Source organism: Callorhinchus milii, unplaced genomic scaffold, assembly GCF_018977255.1.
Source record: "Callorhinchus milii isolate IMCB2004 unplaced genomic scaffold, IMCB_Cmil_1.0 Scaffold220, whole genome shotgun sequence".
In the NCBI taxonomy this organism is placed as follows: Eukaryota; Metazoa; Chordata; class Chondrichthyes; order Chimaeriformes; family Callorhinchidae; genus Callorhinchus; species Callorhinchus milii.
In genome coordinates, this window is record NW_024704961.1 from 29,075 (window position 1) to 41,642 (window position 12,568).

General features: G+C 43.6%; 1 pseudogene; it reads right to left on the reverse strand.

Annotated features, from left to right (window-relative positions):
* Nucleotides 1-4,981: 4,981 nt before the first annotated feature.
* Nucleotides 4,982-6,261, reverse strand: LOC121851932 (annotated as a pseudogene).
* Between the last annotated feature and the right edge of the window lie 6,307 nt (nt 6,262-12,568).

A 12,568-nucleotide genomic window follows, 5' to 3' on the forward strand; every position in this document is an offset into this window, starting at 1 on the left:
CCTCTCAGGAACCCGCCTTATATCCCCCCACGGGTCGGGGCCGCTCCGCCCCTGGCACCACCCACCTTCTGGAGCCTTCTAGCTCCCCTCGATCCCTCTCGAGAGCTCTCCCTGGACACGTGATCACCCCCTAGTCCTCCACCTGGGGGCCTCTCTGTGGATACTCCAGATCACGTGTCTGCAGGGTCAACCAGAGTGCCATGGCCTGGGGCAACCCACCCCTGGGCTAACACTCTCCCGCTCCCGCTCGTGGGAGACCGCACTGCACGCCTGTGCTACCCCAGCGCTCACCAAGCCCCGCTAGGGCTGGTACTACACCAGGGGTCGGCAACCTACGGCTCCGGAGCCGCATGCGGCTCTTTACGGGCTGCTTCTTGACGATATGTACAGTATGTACTCAGATGCATTGCGGCTCTTGAAATACTGAATTTTGTACCGAATTGGAAAGAAATGGCTCTTCTTGTTATTTTGGTTGCCGACCCCTGTACTACACCCACCACGGAGTGTACGCGATGACAATGCGTCGCACGCTACGGCCCTACCAGGCCGGCACCATACAGTGGCATCCCCGATGTCACTACAAAATCATTAATATACTCGCACCATTCGTATCGCGTATGGCTATCCTGAAAATCGTTTTTTGCAGGCGATTGTAGTGTGCAATGTGCATGTATGCGTTGAACTTCTTTCACACCGTACGTAGCCAACCGTGCTAATCGAAGGCGACGGGGAAGGAAAACAAACTAAATACAAAGAGCATCTCTAAGAAATGAGTTTTTCAAATTGGATGTAAAAGTGCAGAGCTCTAGTTACTTCCTAATATCGGAAGGAAGAACGTTCCAGATGGCCGCGGAAGCGCATCTGAATGCGCACGATGCGGTGACCGTCTTTGTTTAATAGTCAGCCAAAACCGCTCCGAGTCTGCAGTAGTTTCACAGTAGGGGGCGATGTTGCTACGTGGCTTCACCCAAATGGGATGACTTGAAAGTATTTTCTAATTTGATACCATTGCGACTGTTTCATCTCAACTTTATGGCTGCGAACTTACCCCGAGACGACACGGAGCCAGTGAATACAACTTTGGAGCTTGCTGTTACTCGCCACGGCGCCGCACAGAGAGAGAGAGAGCGATCGATCCAAGAGCCGGCGTTGAACCTCGGCGATGCCGTTGTTTGCGTACCAAACGGAGGGCCTGCAACATGGTTAAACCGAGGCACGACTTCAGGACCGCATGCCCAGCGCCACTCCCTGCCCAGCGCCGCCCGCTGCTCTGCCGTGCACAATTTTAATGAAACCGCCTAGAGACATCCCCAATTATGCGTGCACGCTACTGATACCGCTGACCAAAAATGACTTACGTGCGCCCCGTCTCGCATCACTCAACAATCAACATAGTTATTCCCATAACCATTACTTCTACGAGCATTAACAAGCCAAAGTCCATATAAAGCAAAATCATAACAACACGCATTATCATATTTAATCCAATTAGCCATGAATTTCCATATTATGCGTCGCATATGAGCCATTAATTACAAGTTACCAATTATACATCGCCTGTGACTTTTGAATGACCAATTCACCATAAATAATTAATTTTATTGCACATCATTGTTGAGGCATAAAAAATTATCAGCGTTGCCACAAAGCACACAACCCATCTAAGAAGGCCCCACAATATGCGCACTCAAATAGGCCCCATACCAATCCACACTTTAACACAACCCATTTAACTATATTTCCTCCCGACGCAATGCACCACAGCTAACCATAGCATTTAACTATTAATGTAGGAAGTATCACAGACGCGCAATTTGATTTAATCGAGTGACGACTTTGGTTTTTAGGACCACATGCCCAGCTCCACTTCATAACAGAGGGAATTGTGCCTGATGATGTGACTTTCGCTCCAAATGACAAACCAAATATCGATACTTGCTGTGGAAAATTGTTAATAATTTAAATTATATGAATTAAATTAACTATTATAATTAAAATATATTTGAGTTATATTGTTTTGAGTCAGGATTCCTTAGATTGTATTTAGATTATCGGAGCTTCACACATTCTTTGTGTCTTTCAGTAAAGTCACGTAGATAGGTTAAAAACATCTGTTGCTTGTTATTTTCTTTTAATCGACGACGTTTCGATCGCAACGCAAGGACCGTCATCAGCTTCACACAGACGCGACTCAGGATATTGGTGACCTTGTGTCCTGAGTTTCTAAAGAACCCTGGCACTATATGGACAACAATGGCTTGAACACCTCTTCACTGTCATACACAGAACAGACATTATCCGAAAATAATGGAAGCCAAAGTCATCGCCGTTCTGAAAGCCGGAAAGCCCCAAGACTCACCCTCCAGCTAGAAGCCAATATCCCTTTTATCCTCCACCTCCAAGCTGAAGAAACGTGCCTGCTCCTCTCATTAGCACGGTTGGTTACGTACGGTGCGAAAGAAGAAGTCCAACATTCTTGCCAGACTCTTCCCACATTATCTACCCCTAAATGCGATCCATATTTAGAACTGGCTGTAGTTTCCATCATTAGATTAGTGCCGTCACCACCCTCATAGAAACTGCTCTCCACTGTCCACATAAAACGAGCACAGCAACGATTGTTTTCATCTGCGTCATGGCCTGCTGCTGAAGATAAACAAAATCATCAAAAAGCTGATCTGCTGCACACTTAATCGACACAACGCTCGGCAACCGTACTTTCGGGTATATACCTCGCTGGTAAACAGCCACAAGAGAATAAGAAACAACGGCCTCCTCAAGGCATGGCACTAGCACCGTCACGATTTAACACATTGTGTATATAAGCGACCTGCCATGTACATCGCCTCACAGGTTCATGTATGCAGATGACACAGCCCTTGCTGCACAGAGCACAGACCTCGAGAACATTACCAACGCTCAGCTGATTTTAATATTAAGGGAGGTGTATTTCTGTCGCTGGAGACTTCGACCAAATCCCCCAACACCACCATAAGCACTTTCCACCTAGACAACCATGTTGTAGCCCAGTGCACTACGACCCCCACTCCAAGATGTCTCGGGTTTATTATGGAAATAAATCTGACCTTCAAGCCACACGTGATCTCTAGGAAAGACTTGGGGCGCATCAGCTGATGTCCTGCGAGCTCCCACCCTATCACTGATCCAGCGTCGTCCAGGAGCTCATACACAAATCTGCTAGATGCACAAATCGACGAACGTGATGCGCATCGTAACTGGCACACTGAAACTGACACCAATTCCCTGGCTCCTTGTTCTGGTAAACATTTCGCCACCAAATCGCTGCAGAGACATGCAAACTACAAGAGAGTTGACACGTTTTCTTGTCAATGACAATCACCCACCCATCAACCGAGACTTCAACAATGTACATCACCACAGTGGCGTCACTAGGGTTGGTGTCACCCAGTGCGGTAACTCGTGGTGTCACCCCCATGGACCTCCTCCTGTACCAAACCATACAGAATCCTTAGTAATGTTTTTGGTACTGTTACTCGTAAATCGTAATTGCCGTATATCACTAAATGTAATGGCAATAGTAGTGACATAAACAACTAGCAAATTAAATGACACCTGTAAATTATAATATCATACGCACAGCCTAAATGTATTTACATAGTTTCATGTGGTTAAAGTGAAAATTCGGTAAGAAAACAATAGAATTCGAAGTAAAAACGTTTAAAACTACATCAAAATTAGGTAATTTTAACATTAAACTTTACCGTTACGTGAGATACATTAATGGATTAGGTTTGCATAATCAAAAACGGCCGAATAATGTAGAAGTTGTAGACAAATGCATGTGGAAATATACCCTAAATGAAATAATACCAAAAAATAACAGGAACAAATACACAAGCATTTCAGCACTTAGTGAACATCCCGACTAAATCAGAACTTTCCTTTGCTGGCCTTCAAAGCTGCGAACTTGTGAATCACTTCATCGAAATGCCTTTCCCAACTCACTTTCAATTGATAATATCGCAAGATCGCAAAGCTTGACTGTCCCATGGTAGATCGCAAATAGTTCTTTATAAGTTTCAGCTTTGAAAAGCTCCTCTCACATGAAGCCACAGACACACAGATCGTCAGAAATAATTTAGGCTTAGTTAAAGGGTTGGGAGAGATTCTACGAAGTTCCATTCAGCTATGAATGTCAAAACGTCTAATGTTGCCCAATCTTGGCTTCTTCCAGATCAATCTCTGCTGCTTTCAGGTGCCTTCTCAGCCTTGGTATTTCTATTAAAAGCTCACTCTCGGATACCTCATCATAGAAAGTGGTCAATTTTGGAATGGACACCTTTACTCTTCTTCAGTGGCAGATATGAGACTCTTCGCTTGAACAGCCTCAACCATGGCTGCTACTTCCTTGATGGCTCTTGATCTGATCTGGAGTTCAGAATGAAAGCGATCAATGCACTCAAGCATCGCCCTCTTATTTTCTTCTTGCAGAGTGAGTTCAGCATCGCTTGCCTGCTCCCCTGCCATCCTCTTCTTGAACCTGCTCTTCTCTCTACTGCAATTCCGTATTCGTCTGATTTTAAAAGCGCCTGTTCAACTGCATGCTCCACTAGGTGACTGCGCTCCTCGTGCAGAAAAAGTCTTAGCGCCTCGAGCTTTGTCACCACCTTGTCGAGAGTTAAGCCCTTAGTCTGCAGGTACTGCTGTGTAAGATTAACTTCCTTAAGTACATCACACCAGAAGTACAGGTAGCACAGAAAAGTGAAATCACAGACAGCAGGCAAAAGACCTTGTGCTGCTCCTCTTGTGTCCAATTTCATGTGGATCACAAAGAGCTTCAATCGCTGCCACAAACTTATCGAACTTTTCTTTAACTGGCTTAACTGCAGCATGATGAGCACTCCAGCGTGTTGTTGATAGCCTTTTCACTGACACTCCAGTATGGTCAATTAACACATCCCATCGTAGGGTGGAAGCAGCAAAGAAAGAAAACATTGTCTCAAGAATTCCAAAAAATGTCACACGACGCATTTTCAGCAAAAGAGTGCTGACCGCACAAGTTAAGCGAATGGTCCACACATCCATTAAAAATCGCTTTCTTGTTCTTTCCCTTAGGAATGGATTGTACACCTCCATGGATTCCAGCCAGAGTGGCAGCATTATCGTAACCTTGAGCGCGGCACATCATTGTGTCCAGTCCATCACGTTCAGTTCATTTAAGAATGTCAGAACTGAGGTCAGCAGCTTTTTTCCCCTTTAAAGGGAAACATACGAGAAATACTTATTTCACTTCAATTTTCCTCTTGTTGATTTTACATGTCTGATCACTTCGGACGTCTGGTCAGTATGTGATATGTCAGGTGTGCTGTCGAACATGATCCCAAAGTACTTCGCAGACTTTATGTCCATGACAAGCTTCTCCTTCACTGATTTGCCAGGGCACTTATAAACTCATTCTGAGTTTTTGGTGCAAGATAAGAGACCGATACTTTAAGTTTACATGTGCTCCGCTTTAATCTCATTAGGTGCTCTTTCAGCCTGGATCACATTTTGAAAGTAACTCAACCATCTCAAGAAAGTACCCTTTATTCAATGAAGATTCATCTTGTGGCCACGGAATGGCAGATTCTGCTTGGCAAGAAATAACGTGATATCAAGCAATCTGTGCAACATGTCCCTCCATTTTTTCTTCTCCATTTCAATCAAAGCAATAGTTTGGCGTCAATGGTTTTGTGCAGCCTCAGTCCTGCTGCCAATGTTTCCACTTTTCAAGGCAACGCAGGTGCTGTTCGGATGTTCCATGGTTATGCACTTTCGGGCTCAGTTTCCACCACTCTGAAACCCAGTCCCAAATTTGGATGTCGTATCTGTAGCACTAACGGCAAACACTCGGCAGCAAAAACAGTATACATTCTCGCTAACGAGTGAGTAAACCATCCATGACCGCAGCATTTTCTCGCCAATTTGGCATCACCGTGTGAAACCCTCTTTTGAAAGCTGGCGCACATCTCCCTTCGCTTGTGCATCTTGCCTTTGCCGCAACACTGAAAGGGCATCTTTGTTCTGGAAATAAGCACTTCCCCTTTTGATGATTTCAACCCGAAAATGATCTGGAACTGGTATCTCCCAGAAAGAAACATCACGTACAAATTGCAAATATTTTTCCTTAACGTTACTCATCTCATTTACAGTGTCATGGCTAGTCACTTTCAGCACTCTCTTCTGCTTCAAATTCTTCCATTTCCACTCCTTGCTCTTCTGCAGAATGCATGCCAGCATTAGAAGAATCAGCTTGAGCAATTGGTAGACTGACGAGCAGTGTCTTTTGATGAACCCTGGCCATCATCCGGTCTTTTGACATATCGAAGCATGGATCCAGCGAGTGTTTTTAGCGATTTAATTCTTGCCTCTTTTGCTATCCTTTGATGTATGCACTCCATGTGGAATGGTTGAATATTCCTGCACGATAAAAAAGACAAATTAGCAATATAAAAAAGTATAAGAAAATGTAAAATATAAATGTATTGGATATATTAGTTCTAGAAAATGTACATTTTAATGTGTCACTATTTTTCAAACCATAATTCAAACTTAAACCCTGAAAATTGTATTAAAATCAGATTCTAGATTTGCAAGACAGTGATGTTTAAAAAAAAAGACAAAAAAATATTGAAGATTTAAGTTATATGTATAAATATGTATCAAGAAACATAGCATTTCCCCCCACTTCATGTTTTAGACTGTCAATTTCTCTATTTAGTTATCAAAGAGTTATATAATAAATAATTGTTCTACATGTAAGTTTATTATACATTTTAATCATAGAACAATGTGATATATATAGTTGTAAATTGCTTAAATGTATATTTCTTAGATTACAATATGAATACTAACAACATTTTTTGTAACATTTTCTACACTGAATTACAACATTATTGACAACATATTTTTATTTTTCCTTTTTTTAATTACTACTTCATTCTCAAAAAGTTAGTGATATAGGTTCACAAATACTAATTACCACAATATTGTTGCTAAAACACAAGAAAATTTGACAAAATCAGCGACTATAAAAACACGAGCAGCGACGAACACAACAGCGCGTGCTTGTGACGCGTGCAGACGAGACCACGTGACTCGAAGCGTCACTGGAGTTGGGTAACAACGACGGCTCTGACGGAGCGTATTAGAAGGTTAAAAAGTAAATTAGCATAGAGGTTTAGCCTTGTAGGTATATTGATTCAGCATATGTAAGCTGGGCTTACGAAAACTTTTTTGTTAAAACTAACCACTGGGATGTTTTTATAAAAAAAAATAGAATACATTTCTGCTAAAACACTGCACAAAAATTGTATTAACAGTAATTTTGGTGTCACCCCCTCTACGCTTAGGTTTTTTCGATAAAGTCACATAGGTAAAAAATAAAATAAAAATTAATAAAAGTAATAATAGAAATAAAATAATAAATCACGACATTTCGGAGGCAACACAAGTCTCCGTCATCAGGTGGGACCATCACAGCTAGATTTACTGTATCAAGTGAGAGAAAGATTCCAAGATACAAGTTCTTAAATACAAGTTAAGGGGGGGGAGGAGCTTATCTGAGTGCGGTAGCCAATGAATGGAACTATTGGGGGGAGGGGAGGCGGGGCTAAAAGGTGCACATGGGGCGAGAAGAGAGGTGCACATGGTGCTAGAAGACTTTACCGACAAAACCTAAGAGTATGAATCCTTGCAGTCACGAAAGCTTCAAATCTAGAGTCACCCCCTCTGATGGTGTCACCCGATGCGGTCCCCCCGCCCCCCGAGTGACGCCACTGCCTCACCACAGACTCAAGTCCCGTTCCCCTTCTGCTGGGATTGCACCATCACCATCCTAGATTCTCACCCAAATCCAAACAGTGCACCTCCTGGCTTTGGAATTCCTCGAAGACACTGGTGTTACCATCAACCACATCAGAACATCGTCAGGCTGATGCACACATCTCCTTCATGAATGGATACTTCAATACAAGCCATGCCAAACTGTGGGGCCACAAAGTAAACCAGCGTAGCCCTGCGCTCGCCAAACGAAGTGGGGGAACAGCAAAATCACAGAAACTATCCCGTGAAGCACTTCTCATCGTGGCGAGCGGACCTCGACAATGGCAGTGAGCTCCTGAACACATTGCTGCTTCCATCACACGCAAGGACAGAACCTGGTTCAGCACCCCCATGGTTCTGAGCTGGAAGTCACCCGTCTGCTGATGTGTGCCCGCTGGAGGGGCCGGAGCACGATTATGCACCCTCACTCAACAACCTCTTCTGCACGACACCTCATCCATTCCCGTATCCGCACTCGTCTGGACTACTGCAATTCTCTTACACTCGGTCTGCCCATTTACACTTTTGCCCCCCCCCCCTTCAACAAATCCCAAAACAACTCTGCTCAGATCATATACAACCATTCCCTACAGTTCCCATCGCTCGACCCTCCTTGTGCAACTGCATTGGCTCCAGTGGCGGCTCCTGCAAAATCTCTCAGGGGGGGCAAATGTCTGGATGATTGATAAGGATAAGGTCCACCCATGCAATGAATAAATTAACAGCTTAAGCATGTAAAGGCAACTTCACTTCTTTAATATTAATGAAAAATAAAGTGACTCTTACAATACATCTTGTTTGTTTATATACTCACTATTAAAACAAACCACTCAAGTTTATTTTATTAAGATTCCACTAGGTAGCGATAAATGATATTGTTGGATGAAACGTACTTACGTATGATGACGTTAGCACGTATGATGACGTAAGCACGTTAGGGCTTGCCCTTCCGGAAGCCATAGATAATGCATTGGAGCGCCCCCGTTCGAAAAAAAACATCTTTGAATGTAAGTCTATGGGGCCACTCGGGGCGATTCTCAGCCGGAGTGAAATCGCCCCAAAAGAGGCGGTACTCCACAGAACGTGACATGACGCTGATTGGACTATATCTAGAGGCTGCAGTGACGGCTAGCGTGACTGTGGTTGAATGACATTGGTGGTGCGTCGCCCAATCGCCCTAATGAAGAAACCGCCCCTGATTGGCTCCCTGAGTCGATCGTGCCTGTTCAAATTCCTCACCCTGGTCTACAAATCTCTTCATGGTCTTACCCCACCATATCTTGCCATTCTTGTATATTTCCACGTCCCTTCTTTCCCTCTACGTTCTCAGTCTTTGCTGTCTCTCTCTCTCTGCTCCTCATTCAATCCATGCATCATCATTCACTGCCATCAATTTCACTTTCACCGAATTCACACATCACGGATTTGCACATTGCATCCTCTCGTCTATTTCATTCACGTCATCTCCACCATTACATTCACACGACGTGCTATTGTTAATTCCGTGGAAAGCGCCTTGGACAAGGCGCTATATAAATTATTTCAAGATAAGACCAAATACTGTTGTCTTCTACACGCGAACAGTTGGCGATTTCTGTCACCCGTCACTAGGGGGCGCGATCTCGCGCTCAATGTATCTCGTGCACATGCCCTACACATCTGTTACACACTCGTGGCCAATTAAAAAAAAAATTAAACCATCACTAAATCTTCAAAGGCTGATGTGCAACAGACGGTACGATGGGTTTTTTTCTGTTCAAGACAACTTTTTGCGTATATAATGTTATCAGCAGTAGGTAAATATATATCCATAATACAGGTTTTTTTGGGTTATATCGCGTAAATATAAATGTGTCGTTAATCAGCCACCACCCGACACAGTAAGGTTTGTCACGTAAATAGAACATGTCAATTCGTTACTAGTACAGCACACCGGTGTTTTGGAGAGCAAATCCACAACATTTACAATCTTGTGGATTTGCTCTCCAAAACACCCGTGTGCTGTACTAGTAACGAATTGGCATGTTCTGTTTACCTGACCAACCTTACTAATTGGCTGTGTCGGGTGGTGGCTGATTTAACGACACATTTATATTTATGAGATGATATTAGTCACAAAAGCCTATGTGTTAAACCAAATATCAATCACCACAGTGCTACTTTTGGGCAGTAAATGAACTGCTGTGATACGGGTAAAATAACAGCATTGACAGAGCGCAGAGCAGCGAACTTAATGACCTTTCTATTGCCGTTGCTTTTTTTTGCGTTTGAAAGTAGAAAAATCGTGATAAGGTGACTGTAAACATGGACAAAGTTTTTCAATGTCATACAATTATATGTTATGCTTCTTTTCCCAATGCTATCTTCTATTGACACATTCAATTCCAAGTAAACCATGCCAATGGGTATCATACCCAAATATTCGCTTGCCTAAATGTCAAGGTTGGTGCGAAGTAGCCGATGATGATGATGGGGGAAACACATTTTAAAGGTGGCTCGCTGCGTATGACCAGCGCGTTTTGTGTCCATTGCTTAAATGAAGTCATCGGGCTCAGCAATCGCAAATGCTTGTATCGACAACAGAAAGTGCATCGCCCACTTAGAGCCACGCATGTTCAGGCTTTGTATTCATGGTCGGTGGTAAAACACCCCCCCCCCCACCCCTTTTTTGGGTGGTTTCCACTCCATCGTTCACTCTGTCATTTATTGGCAGTACACATCTGCAACGTGAATTTTGTATCGTGAGCTCGAAGTGAGTGTTGTGCAAATCATATCGCTTCATACAATAACACTGGCTGAAAGAACAAAAACGTATAATTGACGACGATTCAGGCAATGGCTCTTCTTCATGACAAAATTCAAGCTCGTGCACCACTGCCAGCGCAGCATCACCACGTGATTTGTTCATTTCACATTGTTCACCTGTCACGTGATTGCTCTGGTTGGGGTTGGTGGATTGGTTAAAGAGGGGTGTTTTAATCCCCAGTAGACTCGTGACACTCGACACCATCATGCATTTGGGATTTAGATAGCATCTGCAACTGCATCTGATATATACCGGTATTGTTCAACGAGACCTGAAGTATGTGTAGAGATAATACCAACTGCTTACCCAGGGGAATCTGACATCCTGCATTTATATCGGTGTTTGGCCAGTCCCGTATCTGAGGAAAGCCGTACACCTACAACACCTGGCATGCCCTGAAAATCAACCATCCAAGTACCAACCAGGCTTAGCTTTCCTCACCAATGATAATGGAAGAATTAGGGAAATTTTGTTGAAGGCTAGAGGGTCGTGCGTGGGTCAGCGGCAACGGTTGTTGCCTCCCGACTGCGTAGGCTTTCGCGGTTGTACCGCGTAGATTTTTTAAATGTCTTTTCAGGTTGTACCACCGTGTTGTTCGACTTGATGTACGACGTTTCGCTCCAAGTGTCGTGAGCTTTAGCACGCGGAGTGAAACGTCGAGCATCATGCTGAACGGTTCATGGTACAACCCGGGAAAAGAACGCAATTGTAGAGCTGTAACAGTTGCATATTTTACCCAGCAGAGTGGTTAAATGGCTTATCGTGGACTAAACTGAAACTAAGCTATTTTTTATTTTAGCAGGTAAGGCCCACTGAGCTAGATAGCTTTTTTTCAGAAGTGACCTGGCCACAAATGAGAGCTCAGCGAAGTGGCTTATCATGTGGACATTTACAGCAGCCAACACTCGAAACGCACGTTTCTAAATGTGGAGGGGAAAACCGGAGGACCCAGAGAAAAATCCACATGACCATGGGAGAACATGCAAATTCCAAATATACAGGCGTCAGGGTTGGGATTGAATCCTGTATAATAAGCGAGGTAGTTAACATCTCGCCACCGTGGCGCCCCAAATTAATGTCGATATAACAAAATTAACAAAAACAGCAACAATGTACAACCCTGTTTTTCTCTGAAAAAGGAAATTAAACTGTAAAGTGCAGTTTGTTGTGATGATACTTTTACTGCCACCTGACAATAATATGTATTCTGTCCACAGTATTGTCTCTCTGAGCATCAAGTAAAATGCCTTTTAGGGAACTGTCCATATAACCTTTAAACTAATAGAATTCATAAAAGAAGATAATTAACTAAAAGCACTTGGACCTTTTTGTGCTACCATTGCAACAGCAGAGTAATGCTGCATGAAGCTTTTTAGGGTAATTAATGAAGCATTATTATAAACTCGCCTATTGCCCGTCCAAGGACAGGTGTATTGCAGTAAATCTGAAACTTGCAAGCTAAAAGCAGACCGCGACGTCATATTCATTGCATCCATTCGTGTGCAATTTGTAAGGGCGCCGTGACACAGACTTATTTCATTTAAGTGTTATAATTCCGTGACGTCCTTTTAACTTCTATATCTCAATATCATTACGGAGATCACGTGACGTGGGGGTTCTGCCTTTGTGTGAGGGTTGTAAGTTGACGCTGAGGAGGGGGGAGGAGGCGACTCGCCCCTCCATGCGGAGTGACGTCAGCCGCTCATGAATATTAATGATGAGGGGTCCATGTGGAGGACGTAACCTGTTCATGATTATTAATTAGGGGGGCTGGTCGACGTGGAGTGACGTCACACGCGGGACACACAGACATTATTGGGTAACTATCGTAGTAATTTCCATGGAATGTGGCAGTTTTTTTCCTCCTGATATTTACTAATGCAGCTCATTCACATAGAACAACAATGAATGATATGG